General features: G+C 53.5%; 1 protein-coding gene across 4 annotated transcripts in view; it reads left to right on the top strand.

The window, feature by feature from the left end:
* Positions 1-17756, top strand: part of STK40 (serine/threonine kinase 40) — a 40743-nt gene continuing 22987 nt past the window's right edge. The window contains exon 1 of one of the 4 annotated variants that reach the window (XM_059136174.1): positions 1-351. The gene's annotated coding sequence lies outside the window, so the exon portion shown is untranslated. Of the gene's footprint in view, positions 352-588; positions 784-17756 lie in introns of those variants that run through there. The other 3 variants (XM_059136176.1, XM_059136173.1, XM_059136175.1) reach the window with 3 other exon arrangements.

Below are 17756 nucleotides of genomic sequence, written 5' to 3'. Positions count from 1 at the left end.
AGGACCTCTTCACTGTAAACGTCCCTGGTCAAGGCTCCAGGGATCTTCAGGTTGGAGCGGGGTTTCAAAGGCGAGGGGCGCTGAATGAAATAAACTGTGAGGGCTGAGACAGGAATTCCTGTGATTTCATTGAGTCCAACTGCATCCGCTCCGCGCACAGAGCTACAGAAACCGAGAAATGGGGATCAAGGAAGAGCCATTTTTCTGACAAATACACTGCAACTGGCCGATCTTCCAACTGCGGGAGACTTCTCCCAACCCGGCAGGGCGAGTGTAGGGCACGCGAGGTCCTGCCGAGTCGGGACGCGGGCGGTGTGCGCGTCCCAGCCTCACCGCAGACGTAGATAAGCGGTAAGTACCGCCCCTATAGTGAGGCAGCCTCCAATCCTGTTACAGGTTTCGGCCCAGACCCCATCCTGAGCCAATCCTCAATCGGATTTCAGCCTCCCGCCTGAAGGCTTCCGCCCATCCTCAAGATGGCGCCCCAATCCCGGGGCCGCGGGGCTGCAGACACAGGAGAGGGGCGGGGTTCGGGGAGAGGGGTGGGTCTGCGGCTCTGGCCCGAGAGGAGGGGGCGGTGCGTCACTTCCGTTGTCAGGTGGCGGCGCCGCAGCCATGGAGGGAGGCGGCGGCGGCGGTGGCGGCTCGGGTGGCTGCGCTGGGAGGCGGCGGTGAGCGGCTCCCACGCTCCCGGCCCGGCCCCGGCCCCCCGGGACGGAGCGCCGAGCAGTCCCGGCTCCGGGCTACGGACTATGGGCGAGCAGCGCTGAGCACCGGGGGAAGGTGAGGGCGGGGGTCCCGGAGCGGGGAGCCAGGCGGGGGCGGTGCGGGTTGGCGGGGCGGGCCTCAGCGGCCGTGGTGGTGGGACCCGGGTGACACCCCGAGGCCGTCCGGGTGCTACAGAAATGGCAACAGCGAACGCCCCCTCCTCTGCTGGGGTCTGCCCTTCCCGAGCGGCGGGGGCGGGGGCTGCTGTGAGCGGGGTACCGGCCGGCAGCGGGGAGCCTCGGTTCGGCCGGAGCTCCGGGAGGTGGGCACTGCCAGCCTTTCTCGGAGTCATTCGGCCAGTAGTGAGGGCACCGGCGTTTGAACTGAGCTAGCCCCAAGAGGCACCCTCTGCCTCTCCATGCTTTCCCCCCCGATCCCGAGAGGGACTTGAAAGTTAGGAGTCCCCAGGGCGGGCCAGCCAGGGCTTCCTCCAGGAGTTCTCACGTCGCAGTTGAGGAAATTTGGGCATCGCAGGAGGCGTTCAGGTGCGGGTCAGAGCTACCTGGTTGCCAGGGCTGCGTTTGGCCGGCCTTTTGCTGGGAGATAGCACGCCGCTGTGGTCAGTGTCACCTGCAGTGCCAGGTCAGGCCCGCCCATTCCCACACCACTGGGCCACACCTTCCGGGCTGTGGGTAAGGGCTTTGGGATTTCCGACGCTGCGTTCTCTGCCAACCCCCGCTCCCTAGGTTTGATGCCCGTTTGTTGGCGGAAGGAAGAGATGACAGCTGCCTTTGGTGGCAGGATAGACTTTGCTCTGTTTTAAGTCACGGGAGAAACCGGTTGGCTTTGGTTGGTTTTGAGAGCAGTGGGGAAGAAGGTAGTCACCCTGGGCTGGGCACATTTTCCTCTTGGTTTAGCTTTGCATAAGATAAGGAAGAGCAGAATATGCAGTTGTATGGCCAGAGAATCCTTGTTTGTAAACAGTGCTTGTGAACTGCTTCAGGACTCCTTGTGGGCCTGCTGTGACAGTGGTTTGCCAAGTAGGCCTCATTTATTCATTCATTCCCCACATGACAACAGTGTCTTTGCCTGGAGAAGCAAGGACCCTCTGGTATAATGGTGAAGAGTGGGCTTTGGAGTCAGACTCCCTGAGTTCAGATTCTGGCTCTGCAGCTTTCTAGCTGTGTGACAGTAGGCGAGTGGTATAACCTCTCTGTGCCTCATTGTCCTCATCTTTAAAACAGGGGTGAAAACATAGAGTTGTTGTAAAGATTAAAAAAGTTAACACATGTAGGGGTACCTGGCCGGCTCAGTCAGTGGAGCTTTCAACTCTATTTTTGTTTGTTTGTTTAAGACTGTATTTATTTATTTGAGAGAGAGAGAGAACCGGCGTGCACCCCAGTCCAGGGAGAGGAAGATGGAGAAGCAGACTCCCCATTGATCCAGGAGCCCCATTGGGGGGGCTTGATCGCAGAACCCTGAGGTCATGGCCTGAGCCAAAAGCAGATGCTTAGTCGACTGAGCCATCCAGGTGCCCTGAGCTTGTGACTCTTGATCTCAAGAGTTGTAAGTTTGAGCCCTACATTGGGTGTAGAGATCACTTAAAAATAAAATCTTAAAAAAAAAAAAAAGAAAGTTAACTCATGTAAAACACACAGAACCATGTCTGTTACATGATACTTGATAACTTATTTCAAGAAGCTGGTGGTCTGGTTAAGGAAGGCTAACCTGTAAACAAATAGTTGAAATGAGGTGTAAAAAGGCTAGTAGCAGCAGGCAGAGAGGGCTGTGGGAGCCCAGCCTGGGTGGGGGAGTGGGTCCTGGGAAGCCTTGGCTGAAGTGATGACAGTGGGGCTGTGTCTAGAAGGATGGGAAGGCTTAGCCAGTGAGCATGAAAGGATAAGGTGTTCTCCCTAGAGATAAGTACATACATAGTTTGTGTTTTAAATTGAAAGGTGTTTTGTCTTTTTTTTTTTTTTTTTAAGATTTTATTTTTTGACAGAGAGACAGCAAGAGAGGGAACACAAACAGAGGGAGCTGGAGAGGGAGAAGCAGGCTTCCGGCCCAGCAGGGAGCCCAACCCTGGGACCATGACCTTAGCCGAAGACAGACACTTAACAATGGACCCACCTAGGCACCCCTAAATTGAACGTTTTAATTAATTTATTCATTTAAGTAATCTCTACACCCAGTATGGGGCTGGAACTGAGAACCCCTAGATCAAAGGTCACACATTCCATTGATGGAGCTAGCCAGGCGTCCCTGAGTATATGCATAGTTTATTCCAGAAACCTCAGATTGTGCCATGTGGTGGTGTGAAAGTCAGCATGGTGCAAGGTAAGGCAGTGTAGGTTGACAAGGAAATGCCACGTTAACAGGTTAGGACTTTATGCCAAGGGCAGTGAAAAGGTCTTCAAGAGGAGGAGTGACATGATTGGATCTGTGTTTTAGAATAATCTGCCTGGAGTCAGGCAGTCCCCTCCCAGCAGAGGAGGGGAGAGCCTAAAGGACTAGATTCCTCTCAAGAGGCCACTACAGGCCCCTGACTAGGGAGAGTTGGTGCCCGGATGGAGCTTCTCTGCCGAGAAAGCACTGTGGGCACAGGGTGGCAGGTGTCAAGCTCCCTGCCTTGGTCTGAGCTTCGCCCAGCAAAGAAGTGCCTGGTGCATATGCCCCTCTCTTCCTGGGGTTGCAGGTCACTTGAGCAGCTGGGGAGGTAAGGCTGCCCTCTCAGAAGGCCTGTCGTAGGGGGTGCTGCCCTTGCTCCCCTGTGTCTTTTACATTAGCCCTGGGAAGGCAGCACAGTGTTGTCACTGAGAGCCTGTTTAGGGGGCACCTGAGTGGCTTGGTCGTGAAGCATCTGCTTTCAGCTCAGGTCATGATCCTGGGGTCCTGGGATTGAGTTCCGCATCAGGCTCTCTGCTGAGCGGGAAGCCTGCTTCTCCCTCTTCCTCTCCTGCTGCTTGTGTTCCCTCTTTCGCTGTGTCAAATAAGTAAATTTTCTCTGTCAAATAAATAAATAAAATCTTTTTTTTTTTCAAAGATTCTATTTATTTATTTGACAGACAGAGATCACAAGTAGGAAGAGAGAGAGAAGGGGAAGCAGGCTCCCCGCTGAGCAGAGAGCCCGATGCGGGGCTCGATCCCAGGACCCTGAGATCATGACCTGAGCCGAAGGCAGAGCTTCAACCCACTGAGCCACCCAGGTGCCCCTAAATAAATAAAATCTTTAAAAAAAAAAAAGAGCCTCTTTGGCTCTGCAGTAAGACAGATCTCAGTTCCAGTTCCAGTCCCAGCCCTGCTGGTCACTAGAGGTAACTTTTTCTCTCCATGCCCAGCTTTGTCATCCTTAAAGTGGGGACAGCAAGGCCCCTCCCTAGGAGGGCTGTTGTGAGGATTAAGATGTTGTGGGTTGAGCATTTAGCACACATGGAGTGAGAAACACTTGGTAAGTGTTATTACAGACCGGAGGAAAGAACTTCCAAGAAAGAGTTGAACTGCGCCTCATGGCACTGTCAGAAGTGTCCTGAGGGATCACAAGATCACAGGATTTTATTGTATTCTTCTGAAAAGAAAATCTGTGGGGAGTTTACCCAGTCTGTATGGGAGCCCTGCAGATGATTCAGCTCAGCTCTTTGAAAGATCCAATTTTTTTAGAATAGAAGGAGTGCTGAGGGAAAAAAAAAATACCATGTTTTAAAGTATTCACGAGAAAAAAGGTATCTAGAGTTTCTTCTGTGTGTGTCCCTCTTAGTGACCCTGGTCTGGTATCTGAGTTAGTTTCCATAAGAAGCATCACACACACTGATGTGTGGAGGGGCTCAAAATGCAGAGCCCCAGTTGCACACGCGTGAGCCCCCGTATGTGGTGAAAGGCGGATAGAGAGGCAGTCCCTGGCCTGGAGGAACTTGCGGTCCAGCAGGGATGAGGCAGGCTCCTAACCAATTAACATTTGCATGGTTTGGCAAGTCTAACAGCAGTCTGTGCGGCGTGTGGTGGGAACCAAGAGGAAGGAGCAGTTCCACTGGGGGAGAAGGAGGAGATTGGGGAGAACATTGGAGAGCCCTTAGAACTTAACTGGCTCCCAAAGGGTGAGGAGAGTTTTCCGAGGGCTCACAGGGCACCCCGGGCAAGGGAGCAGCGTGGCACGGGCTGGGATGCGTGCTGGTGTGGGTGCGACTTTAGAAACCACAGAGGCTCTGGCACAGGGCTCTGCAATGTGTTGGGAGAGGTCAGCGCCAGTCCAAGATGCTTGAACTTCTTATTCTCTTGCAGTGGGATGCTTTGTTTTAAGTGGGGAAGCACCGTTAGACCTACATCTTCCCCAGCCAGAGCCGTCTAGCTGCAGGGGGAGAGTGGACTGGGGAGAGAGCGAGTCTGGAGTCCTCTAGGAGTCTGCTCCAAGGCTTAGAGCAAGGGCTCGTGAGGGCCTGCATCAGGCCGAGGTGGTTGGGTTGGAGAGGGCGGGTGCTCTTTGGGGAGAAGTTGGTCAGACTCTGGAAATGTTTGGAAGTGATAGTTGAGGGAGAAGCAGCAGTGACAGGGCATCCCCCTAGAAGGTTCCTGGTTTGGGTGACAGAGTGAATGATAGCACAGAGATAGGGAGGCTTGACAAGACAGTGGCTGGTGAAACCCACCAGCTCCATTCAGTAAGACCTGAGAGCATCTCACCAGCGAGGATCAGTTACAGTCTGTGGCACCCTTTCCAGCTTTAGTCCAGGCATCCTTCTGGTTGTTCCTGAGTCAGCGCCTGGGGGAAAGGCAGCTTCCCTCCCTTCACCTTTCCTCTGCCCAGATTTGCCCAGGGAGGTGACCTTGTACAGCGTTTCAGAAACTCAGCTGGCTGAGTGTGCAAAACTCCTGTGATTTCTCCAGCCTTTGGATGGCCTCACAGAGTAGCTCTTCTCCATGCTGCTTGAGCTGATGGGGTCCTGGACAGCACCCTCAGGGGAGAGATGGCTTTCCCAGTACTCCCTGGAGATCTTATCCGGAAAGAGAATTTGCAATTGGATTTACTTCCTAGGCTGGATTAGCAGATTTCTGTCCCTCTTCTCTAGAAGGAGAGGTCTGCCAGAGGCCACTGGGACTCAGAGCCACCAGAGAGGTGAGAAGGAGTTGCCCATGCACTTGTTCCCCTGAGCTCAACAGGAGTGCAGAGCTAGACCAGAATCTTATTGTGATTGGAGAGGGTGCGCGCAGGAGATAGACAAGCCCTTTGGTACTGGGGAGATTTTCAAGGATTTGTCCTTGGGTTTGTGGGGTCAAGAAGGTGGAAGAGAAAATGGCCTGAAATCAGAGCACGTCTTCCTCCTCCACCTGCTCAGATGAGACTGGGGACTTGCAGGTGACCCAGGGCCCACAGCCATGTTGCACATCCTCTCAGGCTCTGTCATCAAGATCTGGGATGGTCGTGCCTGCTCCAGGTTACTTACTGCCTTAGCAGTGCTTCTATTCTGGCTCATGGGTGCTTGGGTCAGTTTTCATGATGAGTGTGTCTAACTTATTCAGCAGGCTCTGTGCTGATGACCTTAGGTGATTCTCTCTGTCATTTGCTCTCCAGACAGAGCTGTAGTGACCATCAGATGATTTTGCACATCTTAGGGATCTGCCGGAATCTGCAGGACTCTAGAAGAGAGGTTGCTGCTTCAAACAGTACCTTTTATTATTTTTTTTTTTTTTAAAGAATTTCTAAGCTCCCTTTTCATAAACTGGAGCAGCCTGATTTGGGTCCAACAAGCAAAGGTATTCTTTGGAGTTGAGGTGCCCCTTCCTGCGGGGGCACTGAGGACTCCTCCCCCTGAAGAGACTACAGCCACATGGTGGTCATCCTCTTCTGATTCATGGCGGTCTACATGGGGAGTGAATTCAGGCTCCCCAGAGCTTACACAGCGCAGTAATACACAGGCCTGACGATTTAAAAGAAACTCTAGTTGTTGGAAAGCCCCAGAGAAAACTGAGAAGGGCTCTTGTTATTCATAACAAAGCTGTCCCCTCTGAATATGTTTACAGACTGTCACCTACTTGGCAAAAGAGACAGAAAATGTTTAACTTTAAAAAGTCTGTGACCCAAGCATCCGGGAGGAAGACAAAGGGGCACAGACACTGTAGTGGGAATTGGCGAGAAGAGGGCTGGTGTGCCTGTCGTTTGTCTTTAGGTTTGGGCCAGAGCTAGTCTGAGGTTTGATGAGGGGACAACAGGTACTTCTAGAGAGAAGCTTGCTTCCTTGGGAGACCTTAGGACTGGCTAGCCCCAAATTCCGTGGAGCTTTTGGAACCCCGTTTCTGGCTTCTGCCAGCTCTAGAGAACAACGATCCTGCTCCTTTCTGCAGTCGGGGTGGGTTCCTGGAGGTGCTGCATTTGGCGGGAGTTCTCCAGGATGCATTCTCTTCGGACTGCTCTCCCAGCGCGGTCCCTTCTGAAGGAAGAGGAAGGAAACTAGCCAGAAAAGGGAGATTACCACCACTTTGCTAAGTACTCCTCAGTACATAGTACATATTTCTCAGAATCTAAGGAAGGAGGGGTGCCTCTGTTTTATAGAGGAGAACCGCAGGCCCAGAAGGGCTAAGTAACTGGTCTACTGTTTCACAGCTGGTAGGAGCAGAGCCAGACTTCCGGCCTACACTTGGGTGACTCTAGGTCCCACGCCAGGCCATTCAGCCTGGGCCAGCTCTGGCCCTAGGGAGTCCAGCCCACACGGAATCTTGGAATCAGGGAGTTGTAGGAAGGGTCTTTGACAAAGCTGAAGCAGTCCCTTCTTTGCCAGAAGATTGGAACTGCTCCTTCCTGCAGGTAGGTCCCTCCCTTTCCTGGCCTGTGGGGAGTAGGTAAGGAGACTTGCAGCCGTATCACCTAGAAGTTAAAGGCCTAGGCTCAGATCAGACCTGGCTTCAAAACCCAGTTCTGCCACTCACCAGTTGAGTGACCTGGAGCGAGTCACTGCCTGTCTTCAGCCTCATCTCCTCCTCTGTAAAATGGACACTTTGCTCCTTGCTCCTAAGGTAGTAATGAGGATTACGCGCGAGCTGCTACTGTCTGTCACAGGTTCAGCCTAGTGCCTGGCCTGCAGCCAGGATGCAGGGCCAGCTCTGGTGAGGTCCGGGTCAGCTCTTTGCTAGCGGGTCTGGGAGTGGTCCAAAAGAGGTGTCCTGAGGCAGCTCCCAGGTCTCCAGTCTGAACATTTTGGTGGTCCTCCCAGCCTGGATGGATACTAGCTGGCAAGCAGGAAGTTCCTTATGTGCATGTGTGCAAGCTGCCTGAGGGAGCTTCAGTGTACCAGGAGTGCTTTTGTCCCTTCCACCCGAGCCTCCTGATGCGGCCTCGCAGTGGCGCCCAGGCCGGTGCATTCTGGACACTCCCGCTTCCCCCCGTGGCCCATGCTGTCCTCCCTCAAGTGTGCCTTCCCTGAGGTCCGGCCTGCCTTGAGCCCGTTACTCCTCTTAACAATTCTAATGGGTTAAAAAATTTTTAGATTAAAAAAATGTATTGTTATAATAGTGTATGGTAACATCGTTAAGCAGTATGGAAGAATATAAAATAAAACTCTCTCTCCCCTCCTTGGGCCCCTCGTCCTGCTTGGAGGTACCCACTTCGTGTTTCTTCTAGAAATTTCCTGTGCATATTCAAGTGTGTGTATAATCTTTTTTTCTTTACGCAGATGGGATCATATCATATACAAATAGTACCGGTTTGTTGTCTGGGTTTTTTTTTTAAATATACCATAGATATCTTTATCTGCAGGTGTGGACCTAGTCTTATAGGCTGCATATAGGTTCCATGGACTGGAATGGAATGTAGTGAACCATTCCTTTCTTGGTGGACATGTAGAGTGCTTCCTGTCTGGATATCCGTGTGCATGCGTATTTTGGTTTTTGTGGTTTCATCTTTTGTGGTTTTTTTTGCAGCTACACATGGTTCTACAGGAACCTTCATTGGGCACATTTATCTTTGTGAACTTGCATGGGTATATGTGTAGGATAAATCCCTAGAACTGAAAGGCTGGGCCTGAGGTGTGCTTTTTTGTTGTTGTTGTTGTTGTTTACTTTGTTGGCTGTGGTTTCAATACATACTTTCTGCGTACCTCCCAAGCCTGGGCAGGGGATTCTGAGGTGGCCAAGGCGTGGGCCTTGCTCATAGGAGCTCCCCCTCCCAAGAGACAAACAGGCAATGAGCATGTTCTCACCATTGCGAGAACACAGTGAGTGAGAACACATTGTGAGAACCATGGAGTGTCAGTGGTAGCTCGTGGACCTCAGCACTGGCCCTGGCTAGCCTCTCGGTGGCTCAGAACAGGTGAGAATCTCACGGAGACCCGCCGTCTGAATGGCTCACTGAGGGGCACTCCGATGGCCCCTCCATCCTGCCCCTCTGAGCTGCCACAGCCAGCAGCATTCATGAACTGTATTATTCATTGTGAAAGTTGTGAAATTTAATTGGATTTAATTTTTTTTTTTTAAGTTCTTTTTTTTTTTTTTTTTTTTTAATTTTTTATTTATTCGATAGACAGATCACAAGTAGGCAGAGAGGCAGGCAGAGAGAGAGGAGGAAGCAGGCTCCCTGCTGAGCAGAGAACCTGATGTGGGGCTCGATCCCAGGACCCTGAGATCATGACCTGAGCCGAAGGCAGCGGCTTAACCCACTGAGCCACCCAGGCGCCCCATGGATTTAATTTTTGATGGAGGCAGTTAAGGCAGTTTGCTGACCCCAGTCCAAATTGCCTCTCTTACAGGATGATGGCATAGTGATTTTTGCTGTTAAAAACAGTATAAAGAGAGGGGCACCCAGGTGGCTCAGTCAGTTGAACATCCAGCTCTTGAGTTTGGCTCAGGGTGTGATTTCAGGGTCATGAGATGGAGCCTTGAGCTGGCTCTGTGCTGGGCATGGAGCCTGCTTAACATTCTGCCCTCTCCTGCCCCACACACCACCCCCCCACCAAAAGCAGCAACAACAACAACAGTATAAAGACTGAAAGTCACTTGTACCTGGGCCTGGCCCAGGCTTTCCCCGTCTGTTGCTCTGGAAATCTGGGGTGGAAGGAAGGAACCGGAACATTTGTCTGGTACCTCTCCCACACAGTCCTAGGGAGCCCTGTCTGTGCAGGGAAGGCGCCATCCCTCTCCTCTAGGTGAGCCAGGGGTGGGCTGAGAAGCGGATTCAGCTTGCACCGCGGACACGAAGGTGGCTCGCAGACTCAGCCAGCCTTTCTTCAGTCACTTGCTCTTTTCTCCTTGCGTGATCTGGGCCATTGTGGGCGGCAAGAACCCAAACTCCACGTGGGACTCTGTGGCAGGCCTGGTTCCCTGGCTGAGTCACCGCACAAGGCAGTCACTGATGGCTTGAGCTGCGAATGGGTCCCCTTAGTAGCAGGGCAGGCTGGCAGGAGAGGGGAGGGCTGTCAGTGACCTGGTCTGGCCTCACTGCCCAAGGCAGAAGGCCCCCCCCACAGAGCCAGGGGGCCCCCAGGAACGTCTCCCAGGCCTGGCTCCTCTGGATGGGAGATACCAGAGCAGCACAGCCCCAGAAAGAGCTACTAAGTCTGTCCCTTCCTCCTCTGACACCCACACACAGTGACGGATTATTTGTTGTCACATCAGCTGCTTCCGGAGGCCCTTGGGAGGGACGAGCTGGTGGCAGGACTGGCACAGCTGTTCTCAGAGTGGTGCCGGTGAGGCCCTCTGCCCCGTCTGCAGGGACTGGTCTCCTCTCCTTATGTCTTTTTCCCCGAGGGGCCCAAGGGGCCCACGGGTCCACCTCTGTGTACACAGACTCGGAGCCCTTTCTCCCAGAGTCACTCGGGAACATATCCTTCTGCCCAGGAGCCTTTTGCCTCCAGACTCTCTGCCCCCGGCCCCCATGGAGGCCACAGAGGAGCCCAGTGGGGACTTCCTTGAGGCAGTGGGACCAAGAGGGACATCTCTGATTACGTAATCTCCTTGTATGTGACTCTGGCCTCCTAAAGGACATGGGAGCCGAACTGTGGACACTAGGCCTGCTGTGAGCAGGGGGTCTTTGGGCCCTTGCCTGTGCTGGCCACACTGGAGTCCTGCCGGGGAAAGGTGGCCACAGAGGATGGGTCTGGTGCGGATGTGCTGAGGGGGAGCAGGCTGGGCACAGGGCCCTCGCTCTGGCCGCCCCTCCCACTTCCCACTGGGCTGAGTCACTTCCTCTCTGGCCGCTGCAGGTACTCTCCCACATGCTGGAGAGCAGGGGGGTGGGTTCACCCTGGGCCACGAGAGGGAGCTGAGAGGGAGCTGGGCTTGCCTTAGAAGCAGCCAGTTCACTGGGTACCCCCGAGGCATTAAAGCACGACGTTTAGGGAATGATGTGATGTTACGGATTCTTGACAAATTGGAGCTATACATAGCCTGCATTTTAAAAATGAGCAAAATCATCACACTGTTTTGGAACAGTGAAGATGACAGCACATGCATGAATCTTTGTCATCAGGGAGTCCTGGCTGAAGCCAAGGGATTACTAATCTGCCTCCCATCCCCCCAGCTCCATCCTGAGCTCAGAAGCAAATGGCTTCCAGTGGGTTCCGGAGAGGTTCCTTATAGCCTTCAGGCTCCCAGGGAGAGGGTTCGTGCCTACTTCGGGGGTGGCTGTCATTAAAACTCAAAGGAAAAGCTGACAAACAGAGCCCCCCCCCCTTCCCTCCACCTAGCAGGAGGGGAAGAGATCAGGCCTCAGGCAGCCTCCTGTGGGCCTGGTAAACTGGCCAGGGTCTCTAGGCTCCCCTCTCACAGAGGGGTAGGTGATTAGTTCAGGAAAACAAAGCAAGTGAGTGACAGAAGCTGGAATTTGAATCTGGATCTACCGGACCTCAAAATCCATCTTGCTCTCCCAACTAGCATTTGGGTCACTGGTCTACAATTTGAAACACAAAGAATTCCTCTTGTTTCCCTGAGTTGACTTTGTGGTTGGAGAGCAGGTTGGAAGTTGGGAGCATTGGTAAACATCTACATGTGAGTTTTGGGATGCGGTAGGGGTGGCTCCCAGAGTGGTTGGGTCGTGGAGGGGTGGGGGACACATACTTGTTGGCTGGTAGAAGGATATCTCAGTAACCCTCAGCTTGGCCCCTCTCTCCAGAGAGACCTGCTTGGGGGCCCAAAACACCTCCTTCTCCAGGGACAAGCTCAGCCCCTCTCTCCCTGCTTGCCTGCAGCTTTCTGGCTGGCAGCTCCCCAATTCCAGGAGAACAATTGCTAATAAGGAAGCCCTGAGGGCACTGTCCTCTCTGTGCTTGCCACTCCTAGGCCCGCAGCCATCATCAGGTGGGAAAGGACCAGTGGAGGAAGAAAGAATATGGGATTCAGAGCTGGAAAACCTGTGTCCACATCTCTCCTCTTTGAGCAAGCAGTCTGGTAACTTTAGGCAGGTCTCGGGATCTCTGAGTCTCCATTTCTTTTTCTAGACAATGCTGGGTTTGGTGGTAGTGGTACGGGGCGGGAGCATGAGTCAGTTACAGTCATGTATTGGAAGGTGCTTTGTAAACTACAGAGCTGTGTGCAAAAGTTAGTTGTTGGGAGAGTTCATTGAGGCTATGGGCCTCCCACGTGGGCTCTGAGTCCAAAATTCACCATCCAGGAAGGAGCCTGGGGAAGTTTCGAGGGAATTAGACCTCGAGTGTGGAGGGGTCTGTCTACCAAGCAGAGCCACATGTCTTAGTCGGGTCATCTGCTCAGATTTCACACTGCTCACCTCAAGCCTTGGTGTTTCTTTCCAGGTGTAGTCAGATAAAATGCAGACTTGAGCCCAGGTTCTCTTCTCTAGGGGTAGCAAGAGTGCTAGGAATCTTTCTGATCCGTAGAAGGACTTTCGCACTACGAGCCTAGAGTGACCCAGAGGACCGATCACTGGTGTTAGGGGCAGCCCACGCCGTCATTCACGTGTGCCCACATCTCGCTGCGGGAGAGCAGATCTTTTTGCTGGCTTCAGCCGAAAGGGGGCTAGTGTGTCCCTTTGCCAGTGAGAGGTTGGGCCCAAGCCTCAGGCATGCTATGAATGAATTCACTCCTCAGTGGGGGCCGCTCTGTGGCAACAGACACTGGCTAAGCACACCACCCGGCCAGCAGCCAGCCTGGCACCCTCCCTGCCCCAGGCATCCAAGCATTTCTGACATAGGACTTTGCCTGGACAAATGGTTCCCAGCAGCCTTGCAGCCCAGTTCCGTATAGCTGCTATCTGATCCCAGATTCTATCTCCTGCCATGAGCTGGTGGACCAGCCGTCCGTACTGCTGGGCCCCACTCTGGCCCGAGCCTCCAGCTGGGTGGTCTCTGTCCCCTGCCCCATTGTGGCTTCTTATGCATTCTGGGTGCATAACAAACAGATCTACACTCCGTTTTCTCATTCAGCAGTGTGCCAGGCCCTGGACACTGTGCAGGGAAGCAGCAATGAATGGGAGTTGCTCCCTCAGTGGTGGGGGGAGTCAGATAAATCAGTGGTTACAGGACAGTGGGAGGGAACAGAGGCAGAGGTATGCTCAGATGCTCTGGCAGCTGGAGGAGGAAAGGACTTGCTGCAGTGAGGACCGAGGGAGAAGGATGAGCCAACCCGGGAGAGGAGGGCAGGGCAAGGGTGTACACAGCACACTCAGGGAATTGTGAGTCATTAGGTGTGGCTGGATTTAGGGGGCCTCCTAAGGCAGTGAGGCTGGACAGGTAGCCTCTGGCCAGGCTCTGGCCAGGCTCACCGAGGAGTTGGGGTTTCCTCCTGAAGACCAGAAGGATATCAGAGGACCCCCTCGGCGGAGATGGATAGAAACACTGCAGGCCCAGGTCCCAGAGCAGAGGAGAAAGTGCAAGGTGCTTGAATCTGTTACTCAAGGCCCCCGTTACAAAGGTAGCTGAGGCGGGTCTTCTATGGAGTCTTTCCTGCATCCTTCCTGATGGGCCACCTAGAGCAGCATCCCGCTTGCCTTGCACCTGAGGCAGGGAGGAACCCTTTGAAGATGTGCTACAGAAAGATGCCACCAGGTGGCAGACCTGGAGATGGCGCAAAGGCCTCTTTCTTCCCTTTTAGCACCATGTTTGCAGGGGCTGAAGGTGGGGGGCATTTGAGACACAGCTCTGCAGCTCTGGCTCCTGCCAGCCCGCCTCTGCCCAACAAGGATGAGATCCCCTGTCCTGCCACTGTGGACTGTGCCCGCACAAGGAGTCCCTTTGAATCTGTGAATCTGGACAGCACATTCCTGCAGGGCTTTGGGAGCTTCAGCAGCTTCAGCAGCTCGCTCTTTCTCCTGTCTCTGACCTCAGAGTCAGTTGCAGGCCTCGTGACCTTCACCCCAAACTCTTCAGCGACTCTCACCCAAGAAGGACGTTCTCCCATGTAACCACAGTGCACTTTTCAAATTCAGGAAACTTAACATCCACACAGTCCGTATTCCGATTTTGTCAGTTGCCCAGCCATATCCTTTATGCCTGCCCCCCACCCCCCAGGATCACTCACTGCATTTACTTGTCTTGTGTCTTTAGGCTCCGTTAAGCTAGACTGGCTCCACAGTCAGTGTTTTGTTTTATTTATTTATTTAGTTTTAAGATTTTATTTATTAGAGGGCAACTCCCTCGGGTCCCCTCCCTCCCTGGAAGCTTTGTACTATCACTTTGCTATACCTAATAAACCTTGCTTTGCTGCCCACCAAAAAAAAAAAAAAAGGAAAAAAAGAGGATTTTATTTATTTTATTTATTTGAGAGAGAGAGAGAGTGTGTGTGTCAATGAGCACGAGCGGGGGGAGGGGTAGAGGGATAAGCAGACCCCCCCCTCTCTGAGCAGGGAGCCCGACAAGGAGCTCTCAACAAGGGGCTCTCTGTTCCAGGACCCCGGGATCATGACCTGAGCTGAAGGCAGAGGCTCAACCCACTGAGCCACCCAGGTGCCCCGGTCATTGTGTTTTTGAAGCCTATTGGCCTGTTTTCGTTGAATGTCCCTCAGTTTGGGTTCATCTCATGATCACATTAAGGCTATACATTTGGGGCAAAATAACAACCGAAAGTTGACGTTGTATCAGGAGTAATACGATGTCAGTTCTGTTATTAGTGATACTAACTTTGATCCCTCGGTTAAGAGTCACAGCTTGCTTTGTTTAAAAAATTGAGGTATATATACACACAGTTTCACAGATCCTTTAATTATCTAGTTCAGTCATTTTGACAAATGCACATCCTGGACTAGAGGCACTAGGTCTTAATTCCAGACCCCTGGACAGTCCCTTACTGTGCCCTGGGTTGATGACTGCCCAGAGCAAGAGCACAAGCTGCTGTGGGCCTCTGCACTCCAACTGCTGCCCGGCACCTCTCCCCTCCTCAGGAGCTCGTCTAGTGCCCCTACCGCCACTTCCCCCGGCCAGCAGCCCAGTGGCAGGTTCAGGGTCTCTTAAGCCTTGCCTCCGGATACCCTCTTTCTTCTGCCTCTACCCATCCCCTCCCCCTAGTCAGTGCCTATTAACAACCCCTTTCTCTTCTGGGCATGAGAAATACAGAGCTAGGTGTTTAAGCTAATGACAGCGCATGCTACTGAATGCTGCAGTATAGAGGCAGACACTATGCTGGACCTCTTTTTTTTTTTTTTTAAGATTTTATTTATTTATTTGACAGAGATCACAAGTAGGCAGAGAGAGGGGGGGAAGCAGGCTCCCCGCTAAGCAGAGAGCCCGATGCTGGGCTCCATCCCAGGACCCTGAGATCATGACCTGAGCCAAAAGCAGAGGCTTAACCCACTGAGCTGCCCAGGTGCCCCTCTGCTGAACCTTTTGCATGGGTTGTCTTACTGAATCCTTAGCTCAACCTCCTAAGGTAGGTGTTGTGCTCTGTGTTTTGTAGATGCTGACTAAGTAACTAGCTGGGGTTTGAACCAGGATTGACTCACCCCAGAACGCTAGCTCTGACTCAGAGGTTCCCAGCCGCTGTGGGTTATGTGGATGGAGATGGGATCCCTTCAGCCTGCGGGTGACTGGGCCAGGCACAAGACGGCGGGGGTCCTGTGTTCTTTTACCCCAAAGTGTCATAGACATGGTTCTGTCCGTGTTGTGCTGTGAAGAAGCCCGAGACCCATTGCTCTAACCATGTTACTGTGTCCTCTCTGCTCCCTCCCTCCTGGGGTGGGGTGTGAGTCTAGACACCAAGACTAACGCGTGTGCGGCCAATGGGATTGAGGCCAGGGATGGGTGGGAGCTCTGTGCCCCCTTTTATGCACTGTGTGAGCCAAACAGAGCTGCAGGGTCCCTGCCTGCAGTATACAGTGCCAGAGGTGAAGTCCAGAAGAGAGAGGTCTGCACAGCTCAAGGATTTTTTGTTTGTTTGGTTTGGTTTGTTCTGGCAGAGCCAGAAGACATGGGAGTGGGGCTGCTGGCAGGGACTGCTTGGATCTTGACACCGTCCTCTCAGCCTGACCCTGCAGTGTAGACACAGCCCTTTGGCTCCTGGCAGGCATGGGAGGCTCCTGACATGTTATGGCTACCAGCCGCCATTGTCATCATACATCCAGACCCATGGCAAATGACGCACTGGGCCAGGGTCTGCTGCCCGCTCCTTGCAGAGACTGACCTTGCCCTCTGCCTTCACTGGTTTGGTGTGCAGGGTCACCCATCTCTCCAGGAACCCAGAGGTTGCAGCAGGAAGCCCAGGCAGTGTTGAGTGCAGAACTTTCCATGCAGTGGGCGGGCTCCATCGCTGCCCTCATACTTGTGGGGGACGGGGGGCTCGCTCCGTCTCTGTGCACGTGTGCATGTCGCTGCCTGGGGCGTCTGTGAACCTTCATTGTGGGGGGGGATACTTCTGGGTGTGAGTGATGGTCCCCTCTTGGTCTGGCCGGGCTTCAGTGGCTTTGTAGTAGGTAGAAGTGAAGAAAGGCTGAGCTGGGGGGCCCTCGGCACCATCTCTTTGCAACCCACCTCCTTTTGTGGTTGATGGGATGTCCACCCCGTTGAACCACATCCTGCCATAGAGGGTCCAGCCTGGCCCTACCCTGCCTGGCTGTCCTGGACACTGTCACACTGCACCCCTGGATTTTGCCTCAGGGACTTAAAACCTTATGTATCGCTAATGGCCCAGCCTTCATTGCCTTGTGGGAGAGTTGGGCTCCTATCACCCAGCCCCTTTGGAGTACAGTGACCTTAACCCCAAATTGACAGGATAGAGCAGGCATCCTCCTCCTCTGGACATAGCATGGTGGCTGTCATAGAGCTTCGGCCTTCCAGCACTGAGGCCCTTGACTCACTCCCCAGGCGGGGCCAAGCAAGTGAGCTCCCATCTTTTAGGATTGAGGCGCACAGGCAGATGGGGGAAGCCAGGTTGATTCTCTTTCAGTGCCTGTCTCCCGGCTTCCTCCCTACCCCCCACTGTTGCCTCACTTTGCTTCCCTGAGGACAGGGAACCTGAGGGCAGGTGCTGAGGGAACTGGTGCTAACTTAGGAGGGTAGCACTTTTAAAGTTGACAGATTTAAAGCTCTAGAGACTTCTAAGCCAGGACAGCAGCAGGCCCAGGAAACACCCAGGCAAATGGCTATCCCTTAGCCAGACTGGGCCCGGGCCCTTCACTCCAGCCTAAAGACCAGTGTCTCTGGAGGGACCTGGCCCCAAGTCCTTTTAGACCAAGGCAGCCACACCTTCTACCTCAGAGATCTCACTGTGAAGCTGGGATCCCTTAAAGCAGCATCTCCCATGGGACCATCAGTGGCCATTTGCAGGTGTGTCTCTGGAAGGGGACCCATCAGGATGATTGGGGGGGGCACATCCTCCCTGTGCCTCCGCAGGGGGTGGGAGACAGGAGGGTCCGAACTCGGAGGTTTGTCTTTGCTGACCCCTCTAGCGAGCCTGAGGCAGCTTCCTATTTTCTGGGCCTCCTCTTCACACCGCTTCCTTTGCTCCGCCAGCCCTGGGTGGCAGGAATGGATGTTCAGGAAGGGAAACAGCCTTGCTCCCGCTTCCCCTGCCAGCATCTTTTCCCTCTCCCTGCCCGTCTGCTCCCATCCTTCTGTCAGCCTGCATTTTGGAGCAGTTCCCAAGCCATGTGCTTGAGCTGAATCTTGAGTGGGGTGGGTGGGGTCAGGCTG

Source organism: Mustela lutreola, chromosome 10 (assembly GCF_030435805.1).
Source record: "Mustela lutreola isolate mMusLut2 chromosome 10, mMusLut2.pri, whole genome shotgun sequence".
Lineage (NCBI taxonomy): Eukaryota > Metazoa > Chordata > Mammalia > Carnivora > Mustelidae > Mustela > Mustela lutreola.
Note: the sequence above shows the minus strand (reverse complement) of the source record. Positions and strands in the feature narration are given on the sequence as shown.